The sequence below is a fragment of the Psittacula echo genome (genome assembly GCF_963264785.1).
Source record: "Psittacula echo genome assembly, chromosome: 16".
NCBI classification, from domain to species: domain Eukaryota; kingdom Metazoa; phylum Chordata; class Aves; order Psittaciformes; family Psittacidae; genus Psittacula; species Psittacula echo.
The window spans coordinates 10339487-10353431 of NC_137752.1; positions in this window are offsets into that span (position 1 = coordinate 10339487).

Consider the following 13945-nt stretch of genomic DNA (forward strand, 5'->3'; position numbering starts at 1 on the left):
CAGCAATGCGGATGGCACCTTTGCAAAGCTGACTTTCTGCAGAAGAGGCACAGCTCCAGTTTTTTGCCCTGGCTCTTTGGCTGTGGGAGCAGAGGCCAACCGTTCGTGCTCTCCTCCCTGGGATGGTGGGCAGCCGAGCACGGGTGCCAAAGAGGTTCCATTGTAATGGACTTTGAGTTGGGAAATGGAGGAGCGACAGCAATGCGGATGGCACCGTTGCAAAGCTGACTTTCTGCAGAAGAGGCACAGCTCCAGTTTTTTGCCCTGGCTCTTCGGCTGTGGGAGCAGAGGCCAACCGTTCGTGCTCTACTCCCTGGGATGCTTGGCAGCCGAGCACGGGTGCCAAAGAGGTTCCGTTGTAATGGACTTTGAGTTGGGAAATGGAGGAGCGACAGAAATGCGGATGGCACCGTTGCAAAGCTGACTTTCTGCAGAAAAGGAACAGCACAAGTTTTTTGCCCTGTCTCTTCGTCTGTGGGAGCAGAGGCCAACTGTTCGTGCTCTCCTCCCTGGGATGCTAGGCAGCCGAGCACGGGTGCCAAAGAGGTTCCATTGTAATGGACTTTGAGTTGGGAAATGGAGGAGCGACAGCAATGCGGATGGCACCGTTGCAAAGCTGACTTTCTGCAGAAGAGGCACAGCTCAAGTGTTTTGCCCTGGCTCTTCGGCTGTGGGAGCAGAGGCCAAACGTTCGTGCTCTCCTCCCTGGGATGGTGGGCAGCCGAGCACGGGTGCCAAAGAGGTTCCATTGTAAGGGACTTTGAGTTGGGAAATGGAGGAGCGACAGCAATGCGGATGGCACCGTTGCAAAGCTGACTTTCTGCAGAAGAGGCACAGCTCAAGTTTTTTGCCCTGGCTCTTCGGCTGTGGGAACAGAGGCCAACCGTTCGTGCTGTACTTCCTGGGATGCTGGGCAGCCGAGCACGGGTTTCAAAGATGTTCCATTGTAATGGACTTTGAGTTGGGAAATGGAGGAGCGACAGCAATGCGGATGGCACCGTTGCAAAGCTGACTTTCTGCAGAAGAGGCACAGCTCAAGTTTTTTGCCCTGGCTCTTCGGCTGTGGGAGCAGAGGCCAACCGTTCGTGCTCTCCTCCCTGGGATGCTGGGCAGCCGAGCACGGGTGCCAAAGATGTTCCATTGTAATGGACTTTGAGTTGGGAAATGGAGGAGCGACAGCAATGCGGATGGCACCGTTGCAAAGCTGACATTCTGCAGAAGAGACACAGCTCAAGTTTTTTGCCCTGGCTCTTCGGATGTGGGAGCAGAGGCCAACTGTTCGTGCTCTAGTTCCTGGGATGCTGGGCAGCCGAGCACGGGTGCTAAAAAGGTTCCATTGTAAGGGACTTTGAGTTGGGAAATGGAGGAGCGACAGCAATGCGGATGGCACCGTTGCAAAGCTGACTTTCTGCAGAAGAGGCACAGCTCAAGTTTTTGCCCTGGCTCTTCGGCTGTGGGAGCAAAGGCCAACCATTCGTGCTCTACTCCCTGGGATGCTTGGCATCCGAGCACGGGTGCCAAAGAGGTTCCATTTTAATGGACTTTGAGTTGGGAAATGGAGGAGCGACAGCAATGCGGATGGCACCGTTGCAAAGCTGACTTTCTGCAGAAGAGGCACAGCTCAAGTCTTTTGCCCTGGCTCTTCGGCTGTGGGAGCAGAGGCCAACCGTTCGTGCTCTACTCCCTGTAATGCTGGGCAGCTGAGCACGGGTGCCAAAGAGGTTCCATTTTAATGGACTTTGATTTGGGAAATGGAGGAGCGACAGCAATGCGGATGGCACCATTGCAAAGCTGACTTTCTGCAGAAGAGGCACAGCTCAAGTCTTTTGCCCTGGCTCTTCGGCTGTGGGAGCAGAGGCCAACCGTTCGTGCTCTACTCCCTGTAATGCTGGGCAGCTGAGCACGGGTGCCAAAGAGGTTCCATTGTAAGGGACTTTGAGTTGGGAAATGGAGGAGCGACAGCAATGCGGATGGCACCGTTGCAAAGCTGAATTTCTGCAGAAGAGGCACAGCTCCAGTTTTTTGCCCTGGCTCTTCGGCTGTGAGAACAGAGGCCAACCGTTCGTGCTCTACTCCCTGGGATGCTGGGCAGCCGAGCACGGGTGCCAAAGACATTCCAATGTAAGGGACTTTGAGTTGGGAAATGGAGGAGCGACAGCAATGCGGATGGCACCGTTGCAAAGCTGACTTTCTGCAGAAGAGGCACAGCTCAAGTTTTTTGCCCTGGGTCTTCGCCTGTGGGAGCAGAGGCCAAGTATTCGTGCTCTCCTCCCTGGGATGCTGGACAGCCGAGCACGGGTGCCAAAGAGGTTCCATTGTAATGGACTTTGAGTTGTGAAATCGAGGAGCGACAGCAATGCGGATGGCACTGTTGCAAAGCTGACTTTCTGCAGAAGAGGCACAGCTCAAGTTTTTTGCCCAGACCCTTCGCCTATGAGAACAGAGGCCAACCATTCGTGCTCTACTCCCTGGGATGCTGGGCAGCCGAGCACGGGTGCCAAAGAGGTTCCATTGTAATGGACTTTGAGTTGGGAAATGGAGGAGCGACAGCAATGCGGATGGCACCATTGCAAAGCTGACTTTCTGCAGAAGAGGCACAGCTCAAGTTTTTTGCCCTGGCTCTTCGGATGTGGGAGCAGAGGCCAACTGTTCGTGCTCTAGTTCCTGGGATGCTGGGCAGCCGAGCACGGGTGCTAAAAAGGTTCCATTGTAAGGGACTTTGAGTTGGGAAATGGAGGAGCGACAGCAATGCGGATGGCACCGTTGCAAAGCTGACTTTCTGCAGAAGAGGCACAGCTCAAGTTTTTTGCCCTGGCTCTTCGGCTGTGGGAGCAGAGGCCAACCGTTCGTGCTCTACTCCCTGGGATGCTGGGCAGCCGAGCACGGGTGCCAAAGAGGTTCCATTGTAATGGACTTTGAGTTGGGAAATGGAGGAGCGACAGCAATGCGGATGGCACCGTTGCAAAGCTGACTTTCTGCAGAAGAGACACAGCTCAAGTCTTTTGCCCTGGCTCTTCGGCTGTGGGAGCAGAGGCCAACCGTTCGTGCTCTACTCCCTGTAATGCTTGGCAGCTGAGCACGGGTGCCAAAGAGGTTCCATTGTAATGGACTTTGAGTTGGGAAATGGAGGAGCGACAGCAATGCGGATGGCACCTTTGCAAAGCTGACTTTCTGCAGAAGAGGCACAGCTCCAGTTTTTTGCCCTGGCTCTTTGGCTGTGGGAGCAGAGGCCAACCGTTCGTGCTCTCCTCCCTGGGATGGTGGGCAGCCGAGCACGGGTGCCAAAGAGGTTCCATTGTAATGGACTTTGAGTTGGGAAATGGAGGAGCGACAGCAATGCGGATGGCACCGTTGCAAAGCTGACTTTCTGCAGAAGAGGCACAGCTCCAGTTTTTTGCCCTGGCTCTTCGGCTGTGGGAGCAGAGGCCAACCGTTCGTGCTCTACTCCCTGGGATGCTTGGCAGCCGAGCACGGGTGCCAAAGAGGTTCCGTTGTAATGGACTTTGAGTTGGGAAATGGAGGAGCGACAGAAATGCGGATGGCACCGTTGCAAAGCTGACTTTCTGCAGAAAAGGAACAGCACAAGTTTTTTGCCCTGTCTCTTCGTCTGTGGGAGCAGAGGCCAACTGTTCGTGCTCTCCTCCCTGGGATGCTAGGCAGCCGAGCACGGGTGCCAAAGAGGTTCCATTGTAATGGACTTTGAGTTGGGAAATGGAGGAGCGACAGCAATGCGGATGGCACCGTTGCAAAGCTGACTTTCTGCAGAAGAGGCACAGCTCAAGTGTTTTGCCCTGGCTCTTCGGCTGTGGGAGCAGAGGCCAAACGTTCGTGCTCTCCTCCCTGGGATGGTGGGCAGCCGAGCACGGGTGCCAAAGAGGTTCCATTGTAAGGGACTTTGAGTTGGGAAATGGAGGAGCGACAGCAATGCGGATGGCACCGTTGCAAAGCTGACTTTCTGCAGAAGAGGCACAGCTCAAGTTTTTTGCCCTGGCTCTTCGGCTGTGGGAACAGAGGCCAACCGTTCGTGCTGTACTTCCTGGGATGCTGGGCAGCCGAGCACGGGTTTCAAAGATGTTCCATTGTAATGGACTTTGAGTTGGGAAATGGAGGAGCGACAGCAATGCGGATGGCACCGTTGCAAAGCTGACTTTCTGCAGAAGAGGCACAGCTCAAGTTTTTTGCCCTGGCTCTTCGGCTGTGGGAGCAGAGGCCAACCGTTCGTGCTCTCCTCCCTGGGATGCTGGGCAGCCGAGCACGGGTGCCAAAGATGTTCCATTGTAATGGACTTTGAGTTGGGAAATGGAGGAGCGACAGCAATGCGGATGGCACCGTTGCAAAGCTGACATTCTGCAGAAGAGACACAGCTCAAGTTTTTTGCCCTGGCTCTTCGGATGTGGGAGCAGAGGCCAACTGTTCGTGCTCTAGTTCCTGGGATGCTGGGCAGCCGAGCACGGGTGCTAAAAAGGTTCCATTGTAAGGGACTTTGAGTTGGGAAATGGAGGAGCGACAGCAATGCGGATGGCACCGTTGCAAAGCTGACTTTCTGCAGAAGAGGCACAGCTCAAGTTTTTGCCCTGGCTCTTCGGCTGTGGGAGCAAAGGCCAACCATTCGTGCTCTACTCCCTGGGATGCTTGGCATCCGAGCACGGGTGCCAAAGAGGTTCCATTTTAATGGACTTTGAGTTGGGAAATGGAGGAGCGACAGCAATGCGGATGGCACCGTTGCAAAGCTGACTTTCTGCAGAAGAGGCACAGCTCAAGTCTTTTGCCCTGGCTCTTCGGCTGTGGGAGCAGAGGCCAACCGTTCGTGCTCTACTCCCTGTAATGCTGGGCAGCTGAGCACGGGTGCCAAAGAGGTTCCATTGTAATGGACTTTGAGTTGGGAAATGGAGGAGCGACAGCAATGCGGATGGCACCGTTGCAAAGCTGACTTTCTGCAGAAGAGGCACAGCTCCAGTTTTTTGCCCTGCCTCTTCGGCTGTGGGAGCAGAGGCCAACCGTTCGTGCTCTACTCCCTGGGATGCTTGGCAGCCGAGCACGGGTGCCAAAGAGGTTCCGTTGTAATGGACTTTGAGTTGGGAAATGGAGGAGCGACAGCAATGCGGATGGCACCGTTGCAAAGCTGACTTTCTGCAGAAAAGGAACAGCACAAATTTTTTGCCCTGCCTCTTCGTCTGTGGGAGCAGAGGCCAACTGTTCGTGCTCTCCTCCCTGGGATGCTAGGCAGCCGAGCACGGGTGCCAAAGAGGTTCCATTGTAATGGACTTTGAGTTGGGAAATGGAGGAGCGACAGCAATGCGGATGGCACCGTTGCAAAGCTGACTTTCTGCAGAAAAGGAACAGCACAAGTTTTTTGCCCTGCCTCTTCGTCTGTGGGAGCAGAGGCCAACTGTTCATGCTCTCCTCCCTGGGATGCTGCGCAGCCGAGCACGGGTGCCAAAGAGGTTCCATTGTAATGGACTTTGAGTTGGGAAATGGAGGAGCGACAGCAATGCGGATGGCACCGTTGCAAAGCTGACTTTCTGCAGAAGCGGCACAGCTCCAGTTTTTTGCCCTGCCTCTTCGGCTGTTGGAGCAGAGGCCAACCGTTCATGCTCTTCTCTCTGGGACGCTGGGCAGCCGAGCATGGGTGCCAAAGAGGTTCCATTGTAATGGACTTTGAGTTGGGAAATGGAGGAGCGACAGCAATGCGGATGGCACCTTTGCAAAGCTGACTTTCTGCAGAAGAGACACAGCTCAAGTCTTTTGCCCTGGATCTTCAATTGTGGGAGCAGAGGCCAACCGTTCGTGCTCTCCTCCCTGGGATGCTGGGCAGCCGAGCACGGGTGCCAAAGAGGTTCCATTGTAATGGACTTTGAGTTGGGAAATGGAGGAGCGACAGCAATGCGGATGGCACCGTTGCAAAGCTGACTTTCTGCAGAAGAGGCACAGCTCAAGTTTTTTGCCCTGGCTCTTCGGCTGTGGGAACAGAGGCCAACCATTCGTGCAGTACTCCCTGGGATGCTGGGCATCCGAGCATGGGTGCCAAGGAGCTTCCATTGTAATGGACTTTGAGTTGGGAAATGGAGGAGCGACAGCAATGCGGATGGCACCGTTGCAAAGCTGACTTTCTGCAGAAGAGGCACAGCTCCAGTTTTTTGCCCTGGCTCTTCGGCTGTGGGAAGAGAGGCCATCCATTCGTGCTCTACTCCCTGGGATGCTGGGCAGCCGAGCACGGGTGCCAAAAAGGTTCCATTGTAATGGACTTTGAGTTGGGAAATCGAGGAGCGACAGCAATGCGGATGGCACCGTTGCAAAGCTGACTTTCTGCAGAAGAGGCACAGCTCCAGTTTTTTGCCCTGGCTCTTCGGCTGTGGGAGCAGAGGCCAACAGTTCGTGCTCTACTCCGTGGGACGCAGGGCAGCCGAGCACGGGTGCCAAAGAGGTTCCATTGGAATGGACTTTGAGTTGGGAAATCGGGAGTGACAGCAATGCGGATGGCACCGTTGCAAAGCTGACTTTCTGCAGAAGAGGCACAGCTCAAGTTATTTGCCCTGGCTCTTCGGCTGTGGGAGCAGAGGCCAACCGTTCGTGCTCTCCTCCCTGGGATGCTGGGCAGCCGAGCATGGGTGCCAAAGAGGTTCCATTGTAATGGACTTTGAGTTGGGAAATGGAGGAGCGACAGCAATGGGGATGGCACCATTGCAAAGCTGACTTTCTGCAGAAGAGGCACAGCTCAAGTTTTTTGCCCTGGCTCTTCGGCTGTGGGAGCAGAGGGCAAGTGTTCATGCTCTACTCCCTGGTACGCTGGGCAGCCGAGCACGGGTGCCAAAAAGGTTCCATTGTAATGGACTTTGAGTTGGGAAATGGAGGAGCGACAGCAATGCGGATGGCACCGTTGCAAAGCTGACTTTCTGCAGAAGAAGCACAGCTCAAGTTTATTGCCCTGGCTCTTCGGCTGTGGGAGCAGAGGCCAACCGTTCGGGCTCTACTCGCTGGGATGGTGGGCAGCCGAGCACGGGTGCCAAAGAGGTTCCATTGTAATGGACTTTGAGTTGGGAAATGGAGGAGCGACAGCAATGCGGATGGCACCGTTGCAAAGCTGACTTTCTGCAGAAGAGGCACAGCTCCAGTTATTTGCCCTGGCTCTTCGGCTGTGGGAGCAGAGGCCAACCGTTCGTGCTGTACTCCCTGGGATGCTGGGCAGCCGAGCACGGGTGCCAAAGAGGTTCCATTGTAATGGACTTTGAGTTGGGAAATGGAGGAGCGACAGCAATGCGGATGGCACCGTTGCAAAGCTGACTTTCTGCAGAAAAGGCACAGCTCAAGTTTTTTGCCCTGGCTCTTCGGCTGTGGGAACAGAGGCCAACCATTCGTGCTCTACTCCCTGGGATGCTGGGCATCCGTGCATGGGTGCCAAAGAGGTTCCATTGTAATGGACTTTGAGTTGGGAAATCGAGGAGCGACAGCAATGCGGATGGCACCTTTGCAAAGCTGACTTTCTGCAGAAGAGGCACAGCTCAGGTTTTTTGCCCTGGCTCTTCGGCTGTGGGAGCAGAGGCCAACCATTCGTGCTCTACTCCCTGGGTGCTAGGCAGGCGAGCACGGGTGCCAATGACGTTCCATTGTAATGGACTTTGATTTGGGAAATGGAGGAGCGACAGCAATGCGGATGGCACCGTTGCAAAGCTGACTTTCTGCAGAAGAGGCACAGCTCAAGTTTTTTGTCCTGGCTCTTCGGTTGTGGGAACAGAGGCCAACCATTCGTGCTCTACTCCCTGGGATGCTGGGCAGCCGAGCATGGGTGACAAGGAGCTTCCATTGTAATGGACTTTGAGTTGGGAAATGGAGGAGCGACAGCAATGCGGATGGCACCGTTGCAAAGCTGACTTTCTGCAGAAGAGGCACAGCTCAAGTTTTCTGCCCTGGCTCTTCAGATGTGGGAGCAGAGGCCAACCATTCGTGCTCTACTCCCTTGGATGCTGGGCAGCCGAGCACGGGTGCCAAAGAGGTTCCATTGTAATGGACTTTGAGTTGGGAAATGGAGGAGCGACAGCAATGCGGATGGCAGCTTTGCAAAGCTGACTTTCTGCAGAAGAGGCACAGCTCAAGTTTTTTGCCCTGGCTCTACGGCTGTGGGAGCAGAGGCCAACCGTTCGTGCTCTACTGCATGGGACGCTGGGCAGCTGAGCACGGGTGCCAAAGAGGTTCCATTGTAATGGACTTTGAGTTGGGAAATGGAGGACTGACAGCAATGCGGATGGCACCTTTGCAAAGCTGACTTTCTGCAGAAGAGACACAGCTCAAGTCTTTTGCCCTGGCTCTTCAATTGTGGGAGCAGAGGCCAACCGTTCGTGCTCTCCTCCCTGGGATGCTGGGCAGCCGAGCACGGGTGCCAAAGATGTTCCATTGTAATGGACTTTGAGTTGGGAAATGGAGGAGCGACAGCAATGCGGATGGCACCGTTGCAAAGCTGACTTTCTGCAGAAGAGGCACAGCTCAAGTTTTTTGCCCTGCCTCTTCGGCTGTGGGAACAGAGGCCAACCATTCGTGCAGTACTCCCTGGGATGCTGGGCATCCGAGCATGGGTGCCAAGGAGCTTCCATTGTAATGGACTTTGAGTTGGGAAATGGAGGAGCGACAGCAATGCGGATGGCACCGTTGCAAAGCTGACTTTCTGCAGAAGAGGCACAGCTCCAGTTTTTTGCCCTGGCTCTTCGTCTGTGGGAGCACAGGCCAAGCGTTCGTGCTGTAATCCCTGGGATGCTGGGCAGCCGAGCAGGGGTGCCAAAGAGGTTCCATTGTAATGGACTTTGAGTTGGGAAATGGAGGAGCGACAGCAATGCGGATGGCACCGTTGCAAAGCTGACTTTCTGCAGAAGAGGCACAGCTCAAGTTTTTTGCCCTGCCTCTTCGGCTGTGAGAACAGAGGTCAACCGTTCGTGCTCTCCTCCCTGGGATGCTGGGCAGCCGAGCACGGGTGCCAAAGAGGTTCCATTGTAATGGACTTTGAGTTGGGAAATGGAGGAGCGACAGCAATGCGGATGGCACCGTTCAAAGCTGACTTTCTGCAGAAGAGGCACAGCTCCAGTTTTTTGCCCTGGCTCTTCGGCTGTGGGAGCAGAGGCCTACCGTTTTTGCTGTACTCCCTGGGATGCTGGGCAGCCGAGCACGGGTGCCAAAGAGGTTCCATTGTAATGGACTTTGAGTTGGGAAATGGAGGAGCGACAGCAATGCGGATGGCACCGTTGCAAAGCTGACTTTCTGCAGAAGAGGCACAGCTCAAGTTTTTTGCCCTGGCTCTTCGGCTGTGGGAGCAGAGGCCAACCGTTCGTGCTCTCCTCCCTGGGATGCTGGGCAGCCGAGCACGGGTGCCAAAGAGGTTCCATTGTAATGGACTTTGAGTTGGGAAATGGAGGAGCGACAGCAATGCGGATGGCACCGTTGCAAAGCTGACTTTCTGCAGAAGAGGCACAGCTCCAGTTTTTTGCCCTGGCTCTTCGGCTGTGGGAGCAGAGGCCAACCGTTCGTGCTCTCCTCCCTGGGATGCTGGACAGCCGAGCACGGGTGCCAAAATGTTCCATTGTAATGGACTTTGAGTTGGGAAATGGAGGAGCGACAACAATGCGGATGGCACCGTTGCAAAGCTGACTTTCTGCAGAAGAGGCACAGCTCAAGTTTTTTGCCCTGCCTCTTCGGCTGTGGGAGCAGAGGCCAACCGTTCGTGCTCTACTGCATGGGACGCTGGGCATCTGAGCACGGGTGCCAAAGAGGTTCCATTGTAATGGACTTTGAGTTAGGAAATGGAGGAGCGACAGCAATGCGGATGGCACCGTTGCAAAGCTGACTTTCTGCAGAAGAGGCACAGCTCAAGTTATTTGCCCTGCCTCTTCGTCTGTGGGAGCAGAGGCCAACCGTTCGTGCTGTAATCCCTGGGATGTTGGGCAGCCGAGCAGGGGTGCCAAAGAGGTTCCATTGTAATGGACTTTGAGTTGGGAAATGGAGGAGCGACAGCAATGCGGATGGCACCGTTGCAAAGCTGACTTTCTGCAGAAGAGGCACAGCTCAAGTTTTTTGACCTGGCTCTTCGTCTGTGGGAGCAGAGGCCAACCGTTCGTGCTGTAATCCCTGGGATGCTGGGCAGCCGAGCAGGGGTGCCAAAGAGGTTCCATTGTAATGGACTTTGAGTTGGGAAATGGAGGAGCGACAGCAATGCGGATGGCACCGTTGCAAAGCTGACTTTCTGCAGAAGAGGCACAGCTCCAGTTTTTTGCCCTGCCTCTTCGTCTGTGGGAGCAGAGGCCAACTGTTCGGGCCCTACTCACTGGGATGCTGGGCAGCCGAGCACGGGTGCCAAAGAGGTTCCATTGTAATGGACTTTGAGTTGGGAAATGGAGGAGCGACAGCAATGCGGATGGCACCTTTGCAAAGCTGACTTTCTGCAGAAGAGGCACAGCTCAAGTCTTTTGCCCTGGCTCTTCAATTGTGGGAGCAGAGGCCAACCGTTCGTGCTCTCCTCCCTGGGATGCTGGGCAGCCGAGCACGGGTGCCAAAGATGTTCCATTGTAATGGACTTTGAGTTGGGAAATGGAGGAGCGACAGCAATGCGGATGGCACCGTTGCAAAGCTGACTTTCTGCAGAAGAGGCACAGCTCAAGTTTTTTGCCTTGGCTCTTCGGCTGTGGGAACAGAGGCCAACCATTCGTGCAGTACTCCCTGGGATGCTGGGCATCCGAGCATGGGTGCCAAGGAGCTTCCATTGTAATGGACTTTGAGTTGGGAAATGGAGGAGCGACAGCAATGCGGATGGCACCGTTGCAAAGCTGACTTTCTGCAGAAGAGGCACAGCTCAAGTTTTTTGCCCTGGCTCTTCGGCTGTGGGAGCAGAGGCCAACCATTCGTGCTCTACTACCTTGGATGCTGGGCAGGCGAGCACGGGTGCTAAAGACGTTCCATTGTAATGGACTTTGAGTTGGGAAATGGAGGAGCGACAGCAATGCGGATGGCACCGTTGCAAAGCTGACTTTCTGTAGAAGAGGCACAGCTCAAGTTTTTTGTCCTGACTCTTCGGCTGTGGGAGCAGAGGCCAACCGTTTGTGCTCTACTCCATGGGACGCTGGGCAGCCGAGCACTAGTGTCAAAGAGGTTCCATTGTAATGGACTTTGAGTTGGGAAATGGAGGAGCGACAGCAATGCGGATGGCAGCTTTGCAAAGCTGACTTTCTGCAGAAGAGGCACAGCTCAAGTTTTTTGCCCTGGCTCTACGGCTGTGGGAGCAGAGGCCAACCGTTCGTGCTCTACTGCATGGGACGCTGGGCAGCTGAGCACGGGTGCCAAAGAGGTTCCATTGTAATGGACTTTGAGTTGGGAAATGGAGGAGCGACAGCAATGCGGATGGCACCGTTGCAAAGCTGAGTTTCTGCAGAAGAGGCACAGCTCCAGTTATTTGCCCTGGCTCTTCGTCTGTGGGAGCACAGGCCAAGCGTTCGTGCTGTAATCCCTGGGATGCTGGGCAGCCGAGCAGGGGTGCCAAAGAGGTTCCATTGTAATGGACTTTGAGTTGGGAAATGGAGGAGCGACAGCAATGCGGATGGCACCGTTGCAAAGCTGACTTTCTGCAGAAGAGGCACAGCTCAAGTTTTTTGCCCTGCCTCTTCGGCTGTGAGAACAGAGGTCAACCGTTCGTGCTCTCCTCCCTGGGATGCTGGGCAGCTGAACACGGGTGCCAAAAAGATTCCATTGTAATGGACTTTGAGTTGGGAAATGGAGGAGCGACAGCAATGCGGATGGCACCGTTGCAAAGCTGACTTTCTGCAGAAGAGGCACAGCTCAAGTGTTTTGCCCTGGCTCTTCGGCTGTGGGAGCAGAGGCCAACCATTCGTGCTCTACTCCCTGGGATGCTTGGCATCCGAGCACGGGTGCCAAAGAGGTTCCATTGTAATGGACTTTGAGTTGGGAAATGGAGGAGCGACAGCAATGCGGATGGCACCGTTGCAAAGCTGAGTTTCTGCAGAAGAGGCACAGCTCCAGTTTTTTGCCCTGGCTCTTCGGCTGTGGGAGCAGAGGCCAACCGTTCGGGCCCTACTCCCTGGGATGCTGGGCAGCCGAGCACGGGTGCCAAAGAGGTTCCATTGTAATGGACTTTGAGTTGGGAAATGGAGGAGCGACAGCAATGCGGATGGCACCGTTGCAAAGCTGACTTTCTGCAGAAGAGGCACAGCTCAAGTTTTTTGCCCTGGCTCTTCGGCTGTGGGAGCAGAGGCCAACTGTTCGGGCCCTACTCACTGGGATGCTGGGCAGCCGAGCACGGGTGCCAAAGAGGTTCCATTGTAATGGACTTTGAGTTGGGAAATGGAGGAGCGACAGCAATGCGGATGGCACCGTTGCAAAGCTGTCTTTCTGCAGAAGAGGCACAGCTCCAGTTTTTTGCCCTGGCTCTTCGGCTGTGGGAGCAGAGGCCAAACATTCGTGCTCTACTCCCTGTGATGCTGGGCAGCCGAGCACGGGTGCCAAAGAGGTTCCATTGTAATGGACTTTGAGTTGGGAAATCGAGGAGCGACAGCAACGCGGATGGCACCGTTGCAAAGCTGACTTTCTGCAGAAGAGGCACAGCTCAAGTTTTTTGTCCTGGCTCTTCGGCTGTGGGAGCAGAGGCCAACCGTTCGTGCTCTACTCCCTGGGATGCTGGGCAGCCGAGCACGGGTGCCAAAGAGGTTCCATTGTAATGGACTTTGAGTTGGGAAATGGAGGAGCAACAGCAATGCGGATGTCACCGTTGCAAAGCTGACTTTCTGCAGAAGAGGCACAGCTCAAGTTTTTTGCCCTGGCTCTTCGGCTGTGAGAACAGAGGCCAACCGTTCGTGCTCTACTCCCTGGGATGCTGGGCAGCCGAGCACGGGTGCCAAAGAGGTTCCATTGTAATGGACTTTGAGTTGGGAAATGGAGGAGCGACAACAATGCGGATGGCACCGTTGCAAAGCTGACTTTCTGCAGAAGAGGCACAGCTCCAGTTTTTTGCCCTGGCTCTTCGGCTGTGGGAGCAGAGGGCAAGCGTTCGTGCTCTCCTCCCTGGGATGCTGGGCAGCCGAGCACGGGTGCCAAAAACGTTCCATTGTAATGGACTTTGAGTTGGGAAATGGAGGAGCGACAGCAATGAGGATGGCACAGTTGCAAAGCTGACTTTCTGCAGAAGAGGCACAGCTCAAGTATTTTGTCCTGGCTCTTCGGCTGTGGGAGCAGAGGCCAACCATTCGTGCTCTACTCCCTGGGATGCTGGACAGCCAAGCACGGGTGCCAAAGAGGTTCCATTGTAATGGACTTTGAGTTGGGAAATGGAGGAGCGACAGCAATGCGGATGGCACCGTTGCAAAGCTGACTTTCTGCAGAAGAGGCACAGCTCAAGTTTTTTGCCCTGCCTCTTCGGCTGTGGGAACAGAGGCCAACCATTCGTGCAGTACTCCCTGGGATGCTGGGCATCCGAGCATGGGTGCCAAGGAGCTTCCATTGTAATGGACTTTGAGTTGGGAAATGGAGGAGCGACAGCAATGCGGATGGCACCGTTGCAAAGCTGACTTTCTGCAGAAGAGGCACAGCTCCAGTTTTTTGCCCTGGCTCTTCGTCTGTGGGAGCACAGGCCAAGCGTTCGTGCTGTAATCCCTGGGATGCTGGGCAGCCGAGCAGGGGTGCCAAAGAGGTTCCATTGTAATGGACTTTGAGTTGGGAAATGGAGGAGCGACAGCAATGCGGATGGCACCGTTGCAAAGCTGACTTTCTGCAGAAGAGGCACAGCTCAAGTTTTTTGCCCTGCCTCTTCGGCTGTGAGAACAGAGGTCAACCGTTCGTGCTCTCCTCCCTGGGATGCTGGGCAGCCGAGCACGGGTGCCAAAGAGGTTCCATTGTAATGGACTTTGAGTTGGGAAATGGAGGAGCGACAGCAATGCGGATGGCACCGTTGCAAAGCTGACTT